Source organism: Sciurus carolinensis, chromosome 5 (assembly GCF_902686445.1).
Source record: "Sciurus carolinensis chromosome 5, mSciCar1.2, whole genome shotgun sequence".
NCBI classification, from domain to species: domain Eukaryota; kingdom Metazoa; phylum Chordata; class Mammalia; order Rodentia; family Sciuridae; genus Sciurus; species Sciurus carolinensis.
This window is the reverse complement of record NC_062217.1, coordinates 40182881-40202043: the sequence shown is the minus strand read 5'-3', so window position 1 is coordinate 40202043 and position 19163 is coordinate 40182881. Positions and strand designations below refer to the sequence as shown.

The window sequence follows — 19163 nt, the reverse complement described above, 5'->3', positions numbered from 1 at the left end:
CAGAGATAGTTGCCAATGATAAATTTTGTGTTTTCAAGTAAAAATTGGGATTTTGGAAAGCTTGTATCCATCACTGTAATCTTGACAACTTCCCAATACTCAAAGACTTTTCTGATGAAATCATTGGTTTTATTAGTGAATGTGATTTGTTGTTGTTACATAAAGAGATTTGTTAACATTTGGAAGATCTGTGTAATTTGGTGAACCAATATTTCCAAATTACTAAGTAAAATCATACATGAGTAAGAGATTCCTTAAAAGTTCAAGATATACCAATGGATTTTAAATTATTAGAACATGAAAAGCTTATTTCTGTTCATTGATGCTGATTCCACACTGCAACTAAGAAACTACCACTTTTGAGTTTAATATAATAATATCAAAAAAGAATTACCACAGTTCAAAAGTCTATAAAATACTTTTTTTTTTTTTTTCCCTCTGAGGTCAGATTCTCTTGTCTTTTCAACCAAAGCAACATATCACAGCAAAGTAAATGTAAAATCAGATTTGAGAATTCAAGTCTCTTCTGTTAAGCCAGATATTAAAGTCATGAGTAAGACTGTAAAACAGTGCCAGTGTTTTGTTTTTTGTTTTGAAGAATATGGTTATTTTTCATGAACATGTTATTTATGTTAACATATAATGGGTTTGTTGTTGGTTTAAATAAAATATTTCTAAAACTTCTTGACTTTAATTAAATTTAAGGTTTAATTATTAATGCAGTAAATATTGAGAGATATAACCCACATGATCAAAGGCTTTTGGGTGTCCTCAGTAATTTTAATAATGTAAAAAGGTTGTGAGTCCAAGAAGTATGAGAACCTCTGCCTATATTCTCTTCTCCTTTCTGTCTTGTCTGTTCAGCTATCACTCATGAAACTGTATTTCTTTCTGCCAGTCCTTGAGTTTTGAAACACATTTCCTGCCTTTTTGTTTACTACATTTTGAGGTCTACTTCAGTTTGCCTTTGTTATTCTAGTCTATAGTCATTCTTTCCTCCTTTGAATAGTCTTATTATGTTTATTTTCTGTAGTACCTACTAGTCACTTATAAGCCTTTTATTATATTACATTAGATTCCTTAGATGAATTCATGTATATAAAGCACTTAAAACAGTATCTAGTATTATATTATTAGATGCAGCAGTTAATTACATAAGTATGAATAAGAGACCAAGAGGAGTCAGTTTATAATAACATCCAGCTTTCTGGCTTAAATAACTAAGTGGATAGTAGTGTCATTCATGAAAATAAGATGAGGTATTTTTGGGGAAGACAAGTTCCATTCAGTTATGTTGAGTTTGAAGTAATTATTGGTCAATTAAATAGAAGTGTCAGGTGGGAGTCAGATATGTGAAGTGGAGGGAAGTTTTTTTTTGGAAGAGATACGGATTAAATGTTGATAGTAAAGAGCTACTAGGAGTGTTCTTTTGCTGGAAAACAATGTAATGGCTTAAAACAACCATGACTATAAGTGACTTTTTGTTTTTTAAACCAGAATTTTGCCTGTGAAGGGAAAGCCAGATATAGCATAGGAAAAGATATAGTTTGGGGAGTATGAGGTGGAGGGAAGATTTTTTTTTTTTTTTCCTTAATGTAAAAGATAGGGATTAAATGTTGATGAAAAGAGCCATTAGAAGTGTTCTCTTGCTAGGAAATAATTTACTGACTTAAAACAACCATTTTTTTTTGCTCTCGATTGTGATTGTTGAGAATTTTTGAAGAGCCTGACTGGAAAAGTCACCTATAGTCATTGCCTCCACTTCTTAATCTCTCAATCACATCTCAACCTATTATCAGTTCATCCAATGATCCTTGCTACTGTCAGCAGTGACTTCCTTGTTAAAACAGTTCATCTCTGGCTGTGTGGTGTCAGCAGATGGTTGAAGCCAGAGGATCCACTTCCAAGGTTCTTTTTCTCTCTCAACCCTGACAGCTTGCTCCTCCTTTGTGTACTTGTCTCTCCCTTCCTCCTATCCTTTGCCTCTCTTTCCCTCTTCTGTGTAGCATCTTATCCACCTGGCCCTTTCACATGAGAAGCTGGGCCTCTCATGGCACTTTTGGTTTTAGGGTAATTACATTTCTTACATAGCTCCTGGCTTCTTAAAAGGTAGAAGAATCATAGCTGGAAACCATATTTTGTTGGTTAGAGCAGTCACAGATTCAGGGGATGGGGAAATAGATACCATTGCTTGTCTGAGGAAAGGCAAGGTCATATTTTAAAAGCGCATGTGGGGTGGGAAATACTTCTGTGTCAAAAATAGAAAGAAGGAGAGCAATTGCAAGTAAGATCGTAGGTGCGTGCCATGTCAGGAAATTGAAGACGTTTACATTTAATGGTTTTTAAGATTTTTTGTCCCATTTTGTTTATTTTATGAAACAGACCTGCAGTAATTTGCTGAGTGTTGGTAGGTGGGGAGTGCAGTGGTATAGTTGGAAATTTGAGAAGCCCAGATGTGATTTGGAATTGTTGTGGAGACTAATAAAATGATCTGACTGGTAAAAGATAAGAGTGTTGCCATTTAGCAATAAAGGCGATTTTGAGGGTAGAAGCATAGTGCCACTATAGCTTTGTGTGATGGTATTTTTTTCCCAGCATCACCTAGCAACCAGGTGTAAGATTAGAAAAGTGACCAGGTTGATAGAACTAGGCCATTGAATTATGGTTAAGCAGATACAGCAGAATGGTAATGGGGCAAGGAAGTTGAGGATGTTAGAGTGATTAGACTGTTAAGGTTTGGAGTTTTCAGCTGCATAGAGATGATAAGAAACTGTTAAAATAGAGGTTTCAAGAAATAGGAACATTTAGTGAAGTTTAATAGGTGCAGATGAAGTGACAATGAGGTTGAAAGGGCCGGGTTAGTTATAGATATTTCAACTAAGTGTCTGGACACAGTGTTTTTGTAAAGTTGACTATATTCTAAGAAAGGTCCTTAAGAGTGCATGATTAAACTGGAATGGAGATAAAGATTGTTGGGAATGGGGAGGTCAAGGAACAAAGAGGCTAAGAAAGGGTCAGAAACCCAGGATATGGTAGCAAGGAGGATTGTGAACTAGGGACTAACATCTTTAGTGCAGGAGGGCAGAGGGCTCAAGAGGACCTGAAAAGTAAAATTTCTATCTCACTTTCAAAAAACCTCTCACAATGCCTAGTTCAGTGTCTTACATATAAAATTTAGGAACATAAGCAATTGGAATTGTCACTTTTGGGGTGAATTTACCTCTTAATCGTTATGAAATAACCCTCTTTTTATCACTGGTTATGTGCTTTGTTCTGAAAATGACTTTGTCTGATGTTAATAAAGCCAGTTCAGGTCACTCCAGCTTTCTTTTCATTAGTATTAGCATATCATTTCCCCCATTGTTTTATGTTTAACTTATTAGTGTCTTTATGCTTAAAGCAGTTTCTTACAGGTAGCATATAGTTCAGTCTCATTTTTTTAAAAATCCAGTCTAACAATCTTTGCCTTTTAATTTATATTTACCATGAGTATTGATGTGGTTGAATTTAAATTTTCCATCTTGTTTCCTATTTGTCCTCTGTCTTTGTTCCCCCTTTGCTGCATTCTTTGGCACTATATATTTTTTATTCTGTTTCATCTTCTTTGTAAGCTATATACTTCTTTTTTAGTATATATACCTATATACTTCTTTTATTGTTTTGTATTTTGTTGCTTTATGATTTATAATATGTATCTGTAACTTCTAGTCTACATTTAAATGCTGTTGCACCAGCATTTAAATGCTGTTCTTAAATGCTGTTGCTCTAAGAACCTTAGAGCAGGGTGCAATGGCACATGCTTTGGGAGACTAGACAAGAGGATCACTTGAGCTCAGGAGTTCAAAGCCAGCTTGGGCAACATATAAAGCCCATCTCAAAAGAAAATAAAAAACCAACCAATTACTGCAGAGGTGGCACAAGTCTTTAATCCCAGCAATTTAGGAGGCTGAGGTAGGAGAGTTGTGAGTTCAAAGCAACTTAGCAAGGCCCTGTCTCAAAGTAATAAATAAAAAGGGCTGGGAATGTGGGTCAGGGTTAAGTGCTCCTGGCTTCAATCCTTGATACCAAAAAAAGCCAACCAACCAACCAAAAAAGAGCCCTTCGAACAGTATTCTTTATGATACATGTTACTTCAATATAAGTCATAAACCCTATAATACATTGATATTATTTTTGTTTTAACCTTCAATTATTATTTTTTTTTTTTTTGCATTAAATGCATTGGGTCTTCAGATTACTGTGTTTTGGAGGGGTTATTACACTAGGTGGAGAACGTTGAAGTACTAGTTATTAACTGTTTCCTTATATTCAATTTCCATAAGTCAAAAAAGTTGAATCTCCTTTAAATGTTATCAGATGTAGCTTACTTGTTCAGTTTGTTTCTGTCATACTATTTTCTGTGATCACCACACGTTAGCAAGTTTCTTCATGTAGTTACATAAATTTTGTACAGCACACTTTTACGTAAGAGAAGATTGAAAATATTTCTTTCAGGTTATTTTTCCAAAATGTAAATGAAAGTCTATTTTAGATGAGTACTGTTGTGATGAATAGCTTATATTTTTGGAGTCCTAACAGATTTTTAAAGCTTCTTTGGTATTCCTTTGAAATGTCAAACTTGACAGGAAGTGAACACAAAAGGGAGAAAAGCCTGTGGCTCTGAAAAAGCCTGAAAGGATATCTGTTGTCTGTTTGTATGGTAGATCATTAACCTTTGGTGCACTTTGCACAAAGGTTTTAGTATTTACCATGAGACATTGTTTTTTTTTTTTTTTTTCCAAGTTATATTTTACAGAGAGCTATTTCTCAGGAAGGCAAGTGAATTTGTAAGATAACGATTAAGCCACATTTAATACTTTTTAATAATATGGGCAAGGACAATGAAGCAGCATGATGCCATATTTAAAGTTATACAACAGCTGTGATACTATAATGAAAAATTAATTATGTTGTGTTTTAAAACCTTCTCATGAGTTATTTAAAATAATCATGTATTTATATTTTTTCCAGCAAGAACATATTTTAATTTAAAAAAATTTATTCTTTCTGAAATCATGGCAAAGACTCTTTATAAAGCCTTTCTCTGACTCAGTTTACTCCTAATATTGTGCCCTTAACTTCCACAGGTAATTAATAGCTTCTCAAATGATTTACAAGACTTGGTTTCTCTGTTCAAAACTGAAATTTTTTTATTTTGTTCAAAATAAAACTAGTTATTAACTGTTTCTTTATATTCAATTTCCATAAGTCAAAAAAGTTGAATCTCCTTTAAATGTTATCATATGTAACTTACTTGTTTAGTTTGTTTCTGTCATACTATTTTCTGTGATTCCCAATATGTCTTCCCAATATGTTTGTTTTTCCATTACTTTTCAAGTTTCCAAGGTTCAAATGCTGAGCATGCTCTTTTTCTTTGTCTAGTTTGGTATAGAGTCTGTGAATTTTTAGAAATATTTTAAGCTGGTTACAGTGGTGCTTGCCTACAATCTCAGCTACTGGGGAGACTGAGGCAAGAGAATCATAAATTCAAGGTGAGCCTCAGAAATTCAGCAAGACCCTGTCTCAAAATAAAAAATATAAAAAAGGCTAGGATGTAGCTCAGTGGTAGAGAGCCTCTGGGTTTAATCCCTAGTACTACATGAAAAAACATCAGAAACCCTTTACCATGCCTCTCAGATTTGTTTCATTATTATTTTTAAAATCTGTTTTCATTTACATTTCCTTAGATCAGATCACTGCCTTTTTCTGTCTGATCCCACCTGTAGCACACTGACCTTCATTTTATACGTTGATACCAACTTTTTTATGCAGATTCCTGTTCAAGAAACTAGTAACTTCCATTGCCATATAGGAAAAACTCAGTCTGTTAACTGTGTCTGTGATAATGTGGCCCTGCCTTGTTATCACAGCGTTGCGTTATGTTCTAGCCCTTCCTCCATACTCCTAACAATATAGTCTGAGGGTTCTTTCATCTCTGGAGCAGGCCACATTTATTCAAAGAGAGGCAGCATGGCCTAACATGGGACATGGAATCAGAAGACCTGATTTTAGGTTCTAACCCTACCATGTACAAGTTAATATCTTTATGTCTCAGTTTCTTCCTTCATAAATTGAGACATTTACTTTTGTTGTAGTTGGTGATGGTGGTACTAGGAATTGAATCCAGAGTATCATGCATTTTAACCTGTGTTCTACCACTGAGCTACACCTTCAGCCCTGTAGATTAAGACAGACCCAAAGATTCTAATCCCTAGCTTGAGTATATTTTGTACACAACTATTTAAATATTCAGAATTGTTTGTCATTACTGATGTGAATCCATATTCCACTGGATTACTTCATGGTTTGTAAAATAATCAAGAAAAATTATTTCCCCAAAATACAATGCAGAGGTCTCATTTTCTTGTTCTCCTTTAGCTCAGTTCTCTCCAGTTCTCCATAAGTCATACTTGATGTTCTGTGCATCATGTATTTTAAAGAAACCATACTTGTCCCTATGAGGTATATCTGATGTGGGAAACAGCGCCTACCCTAAAGGAGCTTGTAATTTAGTATGTAGGTGAATCACTCTGCTATACTGTGAAAATGGATAAGCCATGAAAATTGAAAGGAGTAGTCATATGTGGATGGGAAAAGATTTGCAACAGGTTTGGAAATGTGCAATGATAGATGAATTTTAAAAGTATTAGAGCTTTTAACTTTGTTAAAAATGAATAACTAGCTGTATTGGTGGAGAAGATATTCTACAAAAGAGACTACACCTGATAATATTTATGCACTAATTGTTTTTAAGAGTGTGTGTATGCACTCACATACTTTTTTTTTTGAGGGAAATCTTGAAATAGAGGATGTGCTACAGAGGACATATTGAAAGTATTTTTTGAACTAGGGACCCCATCATAAACTTTAGTGAACTGGACTCCTCATTTACCTCTGGAGAAGGTTATGCTCTTTGTCTAGTGATTTCTCTACTGTTCCTCACTCTTTTCTGTTGGTTTATCATTTCTCAATGTTTTAGTGTCTGTGGCTTTACAACATCTGTTGCCTCTAGCTTGCTCTTCTAAACTAATTAAATCAATATGCACTACAGTACATGGCCTTTGTCCCTTGAGGTTTTTGGCCCAACTTTATAGACAATTTTTTTCTTCCAAGTTGAGGATTTTTTGTTTGTTTTTTCTGTGATGCTTTTCAAACTTTAATGTATATTGGAATCATCTATAGAGCTTGTGAAAATACTGTTTCTTGTCAAATAGGTCTGGGTTGGGGCTTGATATTCAGCATTTCCAATAAGTTCCTAGATGATTCTGATGTTGCTAGTCTGTGGGTCACTCTTCAGAGTACAGAATTCTAAATGATTCTAGATTAACATGTATTTTTACAGGACTTTTGAGTGAAATTCTCTGTTGGTTCTTTACACTAACTGGAAAGGAGAAAGAGTAGTGTGACTTCAGTTTGCACATGAGGAGAGAGAGTCACTGAATATCTGTGCCTTCCCAGGAACTAATTAGTAATGGATGGAAGGGGAAATCTAACATTTATTGAGTAGCTGCAGTGTGCTGTGCTTTAAAAGTATCTGTTTAATTTAATTTTCATAATTTATGAATTTGATACTATTTTTATTTTCCAAAAGTAGAAACTGGTTAAGGAAGGTTAAGTAATTTATGTCAGGTTACCCAGTTGGCGTTTGAACTCAGCTTGATTTGATTCCAAATTCCATGTTGGTTTCTAGCAAAGCACTCGTTGCTCTGCCACATTATTTCTGTTAAACCATTCACACACTGTTTTTATTACCACTATAATATGTACTTGGGCCTATGTGGTAGCACAGCAGGGAGGAATATAAAGAATAAGTTCTAAAATCTAAAGAAAATTCTAAGGAGAGTTTTAAAATACAGACATGCAGTACAAGTATGAACAAAATGAGGAAAGTCACTTAGTTCATGTGAATAATTCTCTTTTTTCTTTGACTAATTATCCACTGAGATGTAAGTAAATAATTGCTTTAAAAAGGTCTAAGGATAACAACTCAAATTAATAAAATCACTTTTGTCTTTATAATTCTTAAGGATCAATAAGGTGTTAAATGTGTTTTTATGTGGTTCCTGGTTTTGTAAAAAAATAAAACCCTAGAAAACTGAAAGAAACAAAGATGACTGTAATAAATCAATGTAGGTCTTCTGTATTAATGCCCAAGTTCATGATTCAGATCAGTTTATGGTTTTAAAAATCAAATCTTTTCCATGTTTAAACCTTTGCTCAAGGCACTTTCAGTACTTGCACGCTGTGTTTGACCCTACGTCTACTCTTCTCTATGGATTTATCCCCTTTTTTAATCTTTAAAACACTATGACACACAGGAGAAGTTGCTGGAGTTCACTGTTGAAAAGTATTCATGACTTGTCCTTTCATGTTCCCCTCCTCACCACATCGTTTATGCTATGTAGGTTATCCAATCTCTTTGTTCATGAACTGGCACAAAGAACTAAAGAAATTCAGACATGTCAAAAAAAAAAAAAGTCAGCAACTCAAAAATATCCTTTACCTAGCTCACAGAATCAATGCTTAGAAAAAGCTCATCACTTGCTTACTTCTTAGAAATCTTTCCCGATCATCATAGACCAGCATCAAAATGACCCCCACTTAGGCATATGGCATGCAGTGTAGAAATAATAATAATAGGTAATGCTAAAAAAGGTGCTTACATGTGTTAACTCATTTGTTTCTTAAAACTTCGTGAATTACTCTCATTGTGACCATTTCACAGGTGAAGAAATTAAAGCACAGAAAACTTGGGAAACCTTTCCTTGTCAAGGAAACTAATTGTTGGCAAAGCCAGAATTTTAATTCAGACTGTCTGGTTCCCAAGTCTGTACTCAGCCTCTTTGCTGCCTCTTGGTATATATTAGTTTACTGTTTGAAATTTGCATTGTCATGAATAGTTTCTTTCATGTTTTATCTGTGTTTGTGTCTTTATCTGTGTGAGTACTACTGTGCTGTAGCAGAAGGAGCCTGGGATTTGGATTACCAGATCTCATTTAATCTTCTCAGAAGCCTAGAATGGTAGATGTTCTTTTATAGAGAAAGAAACCTGAGGTTCAGAGATGTCATATAATTTGTTTTGGTAGCTTCTGAGCAAGTTGTCTCACATTTCCTTATCTGTAAAGTGGGAACAACAACATTTACCATTCAGAGTTCTTGTGAGCAATAGATGAGCATTTATGAGAACAGTAATCAGAAATATCAGAATTCTTATTTCCCTTTACTTCATTTCCTTTCCTCTAGCATACAGTGATTTCTTAAGAACTGAGAATACAGGCAAATGGTATTAGACCCGTTTAACCTGGCTACTAAATGTATGGAGAACTTTCCTCCTTGCTCTTCCACCCCATTGCCTTCTCAAAGTGGAAAATGTTCAGGGGGAAAAGGTGTCACTGAACTCCCGTGTTGTCAAAGTGTTAGCAGTGTTAGCTGTTACATTGCAGTTGACATTTGCTTTAATTATGATTCATGTCAGTGCATAACATTGAGGGTAGTGTTAAGTTCACTATTCAAGTACAAACGAAGAGAGACAGCAACTGTAGAATAGCTAGGAAATATATTCTGGGCTTAACTTGTGGGCATGGAAGTACATATACTTAGTCCTAGTACACAGTCATGTTAGAGAATTACTTGAATTAATCTTATAATTTTCACTTTCTAAGCTTATTTCTTAACTGGGGTAGTGTGGATGGGCTCTGGAATTCTGGATGTGCAAAAAACAGGAAAAATAAGAACTCTCTATCAGAAATTCTGTAGCACAGTAGAGACTGTTATTAATTAGTAAGTTTAGTAAAATTTTAGACCCATTCTAAGGCAGTTGTTCTTAAATCATCTGAGTTCACCTACTCTTAAAGTAAAACAATTTTTTTGCATTTCTTCTTGCTAAATATTTATGGTGTGGTTTAAAACTCTGAGCTATCACAACCCAGTCATTTCAACATGCATGTTTGTGGCCCTTGCATGTGGGGTTTATTAATTTACTGTCTTTTAATATTTTCTGCTTTTGTCAGAAATGACCAAATGTCAAAAGTATTTTGGTGTCTTCCTGTAAATACTAAATTTAAAACATGATAAGGCAATATAGACTGGGAAACAGCTGGATTTGTTTCTTATCTTTGCTGAGCTTTAATGTTTCTTACTTTTGTTAAAAGATAAAAGATAATTTTTCTTTAAGATTTTTATTATACTCTTTAAGAATTAAACAACTAACATAAATTTTACTATCTTTTGAGTTCATTTTCCTTTTTGAAATTACAATGTGTAGTCATTCTTATTATACCCTTTTTATATTTTAAGATGATTTGCCTAAAAGTTTTTTCTTTTACAATTAAGTAATGCTAGTTTTTAGAATTAAGTTTTGTTATTTATATGTTTATTTCTTCTAAGCATTGAAATGAGAAAGGTGGAGAAGTGAAATGACTTGTCTTTTACTAATGTATGTGCATATATTAGTATTCATAAACAAAATGAATCCAGGATTCCCAATGCTGTACTTTTTATGAATTTTTTATTTGTCCTAATTAGTTGTACATGACAATAGAATGCATTTATACATTTTGATAGATCATACACAAATGGAGTATAATTTCTCACTCTATGATTGTACGTATTACAGGATCACATTGGTCATGCAGTCATACATGTACTGAGGCTACATTGTCTGCTTCACTCTATTATCCCACACCTGTGCTCCTTCCCCTCCCTTCTCTTCACTCTACTAAAGTAACTCTGTTCTTCCCTAGCCTGCTCCCCTTATGATGAATTAGTATCCACATATCAGAGAAAACATTTGACCTTTGGTTTATGGATTTGGCTTATTTCACTTAGCATGGTATTCTCCAACTCCATCCATTTACCAGCAAATGCCATAATTTTATTCTTCTTTTAAGCTGAGTAGTATTCTATCGTATGTGTATGTATGTGCATATATATATCCATTCATCTGTTGAAGGCACCTAGGTTTGTTCCATAGTTTAGCTATTTTGAGTTGAGCTGTTGTAAACATTGATGTGGCTGCATCACTGTAGTATGCCAACACTGTCCTCTTAATTTGCTCTTGAAAATATAATCTTTTACATTATCTTTCTAATAGAAATATTAAAACACTTTGAATACTATTTTAGACCACTAATTTATTTGAACACATATTTAAACAGTCTTCTGAAAATAGTTTTCCACAGTAAAGTTTCAGTGAAGAGCTGGGTATGGATGGTGTCTCTTGTCTGTAATCCCAGCTACTTGGAAGGCTGAGGCAAGGGGGTGGCAAGCTCAAGGCCAGCCTGGACAACTTAACAAGATCCTGTCTCAAAAATAAAATTAAAGGTTTGGGGATGTGTAGCTTGCCTGGCATGTGTGAGGCCCTGGGTTTGATTCCCCAGTACCACACATAAAAACAGTGTTCCACAGAAGAATGAATGGCGTGTAGGGGATGGAGAATGATAAAAATTGCCATAATAATGCAAAAATTATATCCCTGACCTTTGTAATTATTTCTCTAGGAACAACTCTGTAATCTTCTGTGAGAAAATATACATGTCTTTTTTCTTTTTTTAATACATGTTCATGTATTTTTTCCTTCTTTTCAGTGACTAGATTATATTGAATTATGTGTGTTTTAGTCTTTTTGATCTGAAGAAGTCTTGAGACCACAACGTAAAATATAGCATTTTTTGCCTAACAATTCTGAAACCAGTTATTTTGGCCATCAGCAAAAATTATATATGTGACATATGAGCCAAATGGGATAATTTTTAGTGCTAAGTCTTAAGTAGTCATTTTTATTTAAATAAACTGCTCCTTGTGTTCATCAAGTACTCTACATAAAACCTCTTTCCTTGAAAAGTCTAAATTTTAGTCTTGTGAATATTTTATACTCATGTAATTAATAAATTTTTTATTTTAAAATGATTGTGATTTTTAGGTTTTATGTCTATTAAAATATGAAATAATGATTAATAATTGGTAAATTTTTTTTGAAAAGTATCATTTTTTTAAAGGAAAATTAAATAGAAGGATATGTTGTTCATAGTACAAAAATTTGCTTTGTTTTGATGAAAAAACCCTGGAAGGTTTTAGCTGCAGTAAAGGGATTTTAAAATAGAACTTTTCTTGTATAACAATTACTTTTAAAAATTAGAATTGTTCTGGTTCAAAATAGCAGAGTACTGACCACACACCTTTACCCACTTTTCCCTGGAACCCTACAGATGTGACAGAAAAGGACCACATGTGTGCACTCAGGTGAAACCCAGGAGTTCCCAGACTGGGTCCTAGAAAAATTATGTAGGGAAGTGGAGATGTTGATTCATTTTTTAGGATAATAAGTAAATGAGGGTTGCTTTAGTGGATATGACAAAGTAGAGTAGACCACAGCATAGTTTACACTCCAAGCTCCAAGTAGTAAATATGTTGTGTGGCAATAATCAGGAGTTTTCCAAAGTACTACTTGGTAGTGATCCTCAAACTTGAGCTTGTATCACAATCATTTGGAGGCCTTGTAAACACCCAGATTACAGATTGCTGGGTTCGACCCTCAAGTTTCCAGGGCAGGACCAAAGAATTTGTGTTTCTAGTATGTTTCCAGGAGATAACTGATGCTGCTGTTCTGGGTGCTACACACTGAAAATCACATTTTGAGAACATGAAACACCTGGAACCATGCCTCACCAAGGGCCATGACAGCCAACAAGAATCAGGAAAATGCACCTCCCCCTATACTAATGAATTAGAAAATGATGCTTCTGTAGACTCAGCAGTCCTAAGCTTTGAATGTGGAGTTTGACCTAAAGCTCCGTAGTGTTGTGCAATGCACAAACTATGCAGATAAAGATGATCCTCAATTTATGATGGGTTAGGTCCTAGTAAACCCCTTGCAAGTTGAAAATGCCAGTCCTTTTAATACCTTACCCTACCGAACGTGATAGCTTATCAACACAGTATGCTGTAGAGTGCTACTTGTTTGCCCTGGTGATCACATGGCTGTCAGGGAGCTGTGACTTGATGCTGTTGTCCAGCATTAAAAGAGTTTCACAGGGCATTCACTAGTCTGGGAAAAGATCAAAAGTCAAAGTGGGAAGTATGATTTCTATTGAATATGTATTACTTCTACACATTGTAAAGAAAAAACAATTTGAATCATTGGAGCCCTTCTGTATATGTCTAACCCTAACCCTGCCCCAAATTTTGTATATACATAAACAACACAGGATTTCCTGATGGTACCATAGAGAGAAGAGCAGAAACTGAGGTAAATCCAAATTTGGAAAAAAAAAATTTTTTTAAAGAGCAAAGGTAGTTTTTTCTAGTTGGAAAATACAACAAACTATTGTGCTATTAGGTTATATGTTCCTTATTTTGACATTTTGGAGCACTTTGGTTTAGTATCTTTCTGTTCATAATAAAAGTCAGAAAAAATGAACAAGATGAAATAATAATAAATAGCAACAAAATTTTCAGAGCTAAGGAAAGTCAGAAGTTTTCAGATGGGAAAGGCCCATTCAACATGCCAAGCATGATGAATGAATATATTTTGGTGAAAATTCAGAATTCTGAATATAATGAGGAAGTTGTGAAAACTTCCAGAGAGAAAAAATAAATTATTTTGGGGGGAATAAGATTCAGATCAACATTGCCATTCTCATTTGTATACTGGATAAATATTTGAGGACAAAATGAAATAAAAATTTTTACTATTCTTTTTGAAATAAAATAATTAGATAATCCACTTTAGTAAAATGAAAAAGGGGTCCAAGAAAAGGGAAGTCATGAAATCTAAGAAAAAGTAAAACTGTCATAGCAGTGCAGAGAGAAATCAATAGGAAAAAAAAATCTCAGGATGCAACAAATCTAGGAAAATAGTTGTTCCAAATAAGAAATAAGATAATCCCATGAAGAATGCCATCATGAATAAAGTGGTTTCTTTCTTTTTGGTACTGGGGATTGAACCCAGAGTTGCTTCACCTCTGAGCTACATCCCCAGTTCTTTTTATTTTGAAACAGAATTTCACTAAATTACTTAGAGCCCTGTTAAGTTGCTGGGTTTCTCCTGGAACTTTCGATCCTTCTGCCTTATCCTCCTGAGACGGGTGATTACAGGTGTGCAGGCACCTGGCAAAGTGGTTTCTTTGAGCAGTTTTTTGGACCTCATTTAAATATCAAGGTTTCAACAGATAAAGTTTAAAGTTGATAAATGAAATGGTGATAACTACAAGAGTTGAATTCTTGGCATCTTTTGTGTGTGGTGGGGTGCTTTTGAAGAATTAAATGAGCCATCAGTTTGGTAAATAAAAGGCATTCTTTTATTTATTTACATTTTTTGTGTATGTAGATATAGAAATTTTGTTAAAACTATATTTTTAATACTAGAATAGGTACTATGTAAATAAATAGGTATTAGTAATTTAAAATTAACCTGGCAGGCAGATGATGTCTAATTTGTTCTTTACTCTAGACCCCTTCCTTCCAATCCCTATTTCTTTCATTTCAGTCTTTTGTTAGACCCTGTAGAGAATATAAAGAAGTATAAAACATAATCCCTTTCCTCAAGAATCTTGATGTTTATAGTTAGGCAGTTAAGACACAAACATATAAGAAAGTAACTACCAAGTTGGCACAGTGGAATGCACCTGTGGTCCCAGCTATTTGAAGTTGAGGCAGAGGAATCGCTTAAGCCTAGGAGTTTGAGAACAGCCTGGTCAACATAGCAAGATCTCACCTCTTCATGGCATATATAAACGTCTAGAGTCAAGAAGGTCAGAGTTGGGAATGCAGGAGAAGTGGTAGACCAAACATAGTGGAAGAGTCTTATTTGAGAGACAGAAAATAAATCAAAATATTGAGTAGGTCAGGGCCATATTTTGAAAAATTTTTAAAGTGGGCTTTCCCCCTTCATCTTCAGTGGGAAATCTGACAGCTTTTAAAACTGGACATTAAATGACAAGTGTGAAATGGTGATTGAATGAATCTGGTTAAGCTGTCTTACTGGGATTGAAGGGAAGAAAGTAGGAATGAGTTGAATGAAGGAGTAATTGCAATAGTTCCAATATGACACAAGAACAGTGCTAACAGTGGTTAGTAAAAGGAAAAAAGGGGTGAAAGGCATAGGTGAGTAGATTGAGAATCCTAGCTGGTCAATGTGCCTTACATCTTATCTAGTCCAAAACCCTTACCTAACAATGAGAGGTCAACATAGAGAGGTTAAATGACAACCAAAGAACTTTAGGGTTCATTATTCAATAGATAATTATTATATATGCCAGACACTTAATATACATGAAAGTCTATGTTATTTATTTATTTATTTTGTTTTTCTCTCTTTCTCATCTTGGTTGGCTTTGATTGTCTAGAACAGGAGATGACCCATACCTCCTGCAGGGCAACCACCTTTCTTTGTACATAAAGTTTTATTAGAACATGGCCACCTCACTGACTGTGACAACTTTTGCAGTGCAATGCAGTTGAGAAGTTATAAAAAGAATGTGTAGACAGCAAGCCAAAACTATTTACTGATTCTTGGGAACAAAATTTGCTGATTGCTGATGTACAGCATTAACATTTCCCCAAAGTCAAAATTATGTAAAAAGGTTCATCAGAAAAGTATCATACTCTTTGATATCCATGAACTCTATACCCCACCCCATAACTTGATTTTTGGTTTGTCCTTCCCCCCCTTTTTTTAAATTAAAGTTTACATGTTTTCTTATTTTAATTTTTTCTTACATAAAAGACAGTGTACTTTGTACATTCTTTTGAGTTTTCCCTTTTTTCATTTAATGACACTTTGTGGAAGTCATTCCATATCAATTTGTGGAGATCTTTCTCATTTTAACTATATAGTACTACGTGTGTGTGCGCGCGCGTGTGTGTGTGCGTACTGTTGTTTATTCAACTGATCTTTAATGCCTGAACATCTAGGTAGTTTCCAGTGTATTGCAACTGTATTTCCAGTTATTGCAACAAAACCCCTATACTTAGGGTATGTGTGAGAGTGCGCACATGCACATTTGATGCTGAAGATTGAACTCAGGACCTAATGCCATATTATACTTTTATTGAAATTGTGTCTTGATAGTAAATACCTAGAAGTATTGGGTCAAAGGGTACATATGTGTTATTTGTTAAGATATTTCCAGATTTCCACTCATAAGTGTTGTACCATTTTATATTCCTACCAGTGATGTATGAAGGCATCAGTTTCTCCACTCAGTCCTGTAACTCTAGATGCTTTGACTTTGCTGTAATCCTGTTCTCTTTCTTTGCATGTGCTACTATACTACTCTGACCACCATTAAAGACCTAGATCAGTCAGGGAACAGCTGAGTTCCTACCCAGTCTCTACCTTCAATTCTTAAGTGACTCTGTGCAAGTTACGTAGCTTTTTAGTTTAAGTTTCTTCAACTTAAGGTACAGATGACCTCCTTTCAGTTCTAAATTGTAAATTTTCTAGAAGTCATTTCGATAGAAGATAATGGAAGTCAGCACATTCAGCCTATGTTTATTAACTATACTCAACTGTTAAGTATATAGTATGTATTTGTTTCTTACTCTTAACATCTTCCTAAACTTTAACTATTTTAAAAAATCAGGACTGGGGATATATGTACTCAGTGGTAAAGCATGTGCTTAGCATGCCCAAGGCTCTGGGTTCAATCTTCAGCAACACATTAAAAAAAAAAAAAAAATCACTTGATTGGATCTATATGAGTAAAGCAAATTTTGAGTTTGAAAATTGATTTATAAGTTTTTGAATTATCCCTACTTCTGGGGTCCTGTCTCTTGTATTGATTTTATCACTGTTTTTCAGGTGAAAGAGATAATTTCATATCCTTATTTTAAAAAAATAATGGATTAAATCTTTTTGAGAAAGGGAGCGGGGGGGAGAAGGACTTGATGGAGAATTTTGCCTTTAAGTTAATTTCCTATTTATTTTTACTATCTGACCTATTGCCCTGTTTAATTGATATTCTTTGTTCTTTTATAAAGTGATCAGGCATCAAGAAAAACTGATGAGATAAAATAGAAATTTTAGAATTAGTGATTTTAAGATTATGTACATGTTGATCTCTGTTTAATCATGTTTAATAATTAAGAAATATCATTAATTATTAAATAATCTGGTTGTCTTAAATATCCATAAGTTTGTTCATTAGTCCTTTTTTAAAAATTTTTAATTGTAGATAGACATGATACCTTTAATTTTATTTTTTTATGTGGTGCTGAGGCTCGAACCCAGTGCCCTATACTTGCAAGACAAGCACTCTACAGCTGAGCCACAAACCCAGTCCTCATTAGTCCTTTTCAATTTGGAATTTATTCCTTAGAAGTCATGGGTAATTCAGTTTTCATGTCAATTTGAGTTTTTTAAAAACAGTTTACTTTAGGGTTATGAGATTTTGTTTACATCTAAGCACTGTTTATAAAATTGTTTCTATGCAAAACTCCATTCACAACTAAGAATACCAGGTTACATCTTCCCTCATTTGTGACATCTGGAGTTGGATTGGCATACAGACATTAAAAGTTTGAGTGTTAGAGTTAGTAAAAATTCTTCTAGGCAATAGTAATTTAATATATTATTTAAATTATTTAATATACTATTTAATATGTTATTTAAATTAATATATTTAATATATTAACTCTTAATAGCTGTCTCCATTCATAAATGTTTCTCAGTTGGGAAGATGAAGTTGGAACCATTTTCTGTTTTCTGTTCCTCAACTGAGTGGCTAATTTTTTTAATTACCAGTACCTATAATTATGATTTTATACTTCAAATTTATTTTCAGTATTTTGAATGTAAAATATTAAGGTTTGCTGATAACTCAGTTTCTTCTTTCTTTAATTTTCTGTGGATATATTATGCACAGGATATTTATTTTGTAAACTACTCGGTTGGTATTTTCTAAGAAAAAATAATTTTTAGGCTCATAACTAATTATTAGGATGCTATAAGGCTCTTTTCAAAACCTGAAAAACTTTCTCCTCTTTTCTGTTCCTCTAAAGGAAGTTGATGTAGGAACGAAGATTAGCTAATCATATACTTTTATGAAGATATTAAAAGCAATGACAGTTTTTCAGGGAAAGGCAAGGGGCTCAGTACTATCATTTTTAAGGTAGTAAAATCCTCAGTTCTAATATTACTATAGATTTTTCTGAATAAAGGGGAAAGAGAAAACTCTTGGAATATATAGTTTACCTTAAAGTATAATACTAACAAAGGAAAATAACTTTAATTTTGTTCTAATACTCTTTCTGTCCATATAAGTACATAAGATTTATTCCCTATTTGAGGTTCTTAATGAGAAAACTAGTATTTGTTATAAACTATGTATTAAATTATGAAGAATCTATGACCTTGATTCGTGTACCCTCCCATTGACAAGAGGGCTACAAAAATTTCTCTAATGATCATAGTATTAGCAACTGTCTGGTTACTATTGTGCTAGTATTTTAAAGTAATATTCATGCTTTGTGATCTTACCTTAGGTTTTGATCACGGATTTTTAAGCAGAGGAAAGTTCTGAGAAATCTCAAAAGTTATGTAACTCCCTGCTCCTTTTACATCAGTAGGCTGTTGCTTTTCAAGTAAAAAATACATTTAAGTGTGTTTAATGTATTTCTTTTCTGGAGTGTGATATGAAATTAAAGAACCTTAAATATACACACACATACATACACACTTCTGCTAGGTTATAAAGAACCATGCTTAATTTCTTCATTAGTTTTAAGTTTTTGTTTGGCTTTAGGTTTACCTAAAGGAAACCAGGTCTCTAAAGAAAACCCCCTACAATTAGTTTACTGAATTTACTAAATCTAGCAAATCATTGTGATTTGTCAGAAATCATTATAGCCCAAACCCAGAAAGCAGTAAAAATCAAATATACATCTTAAAATTTGTCTAGATTATGTCCAGGTTTCAAAAGAGTAAAAACTAGATAGGCTGAATGATGGATTCAGTTACGTGTATTCAGTTACGTGTCCTTTTTCTCATGTAGAAGACATTCTGTTGTGATTAACTTTGAATTGAATTTTGGGGGAAAAAAGAGACAAAGGACATGTTGAAAACTCTAAGAGTTTTTGTGTAGTTGGTTGTTGTTTTCTAAATTATAGCTCAAAGCCTTGCCTTT

General features: G+C 33.8%; 1 protein-coding gene across 2 annotated transcripts in view; it reads left to right on the top strand.

The window, feature by feature from the left end:
- The window catches only part of Rb1 (RB transcriptional corepressor 1), a 156188-nt gene that overhangs the window by 71801 nt on the left and 65224 nt on the right, over positions 1-19163 (top strand). The gene's annotated exons all lie outside the window — the stretch shown is intronic.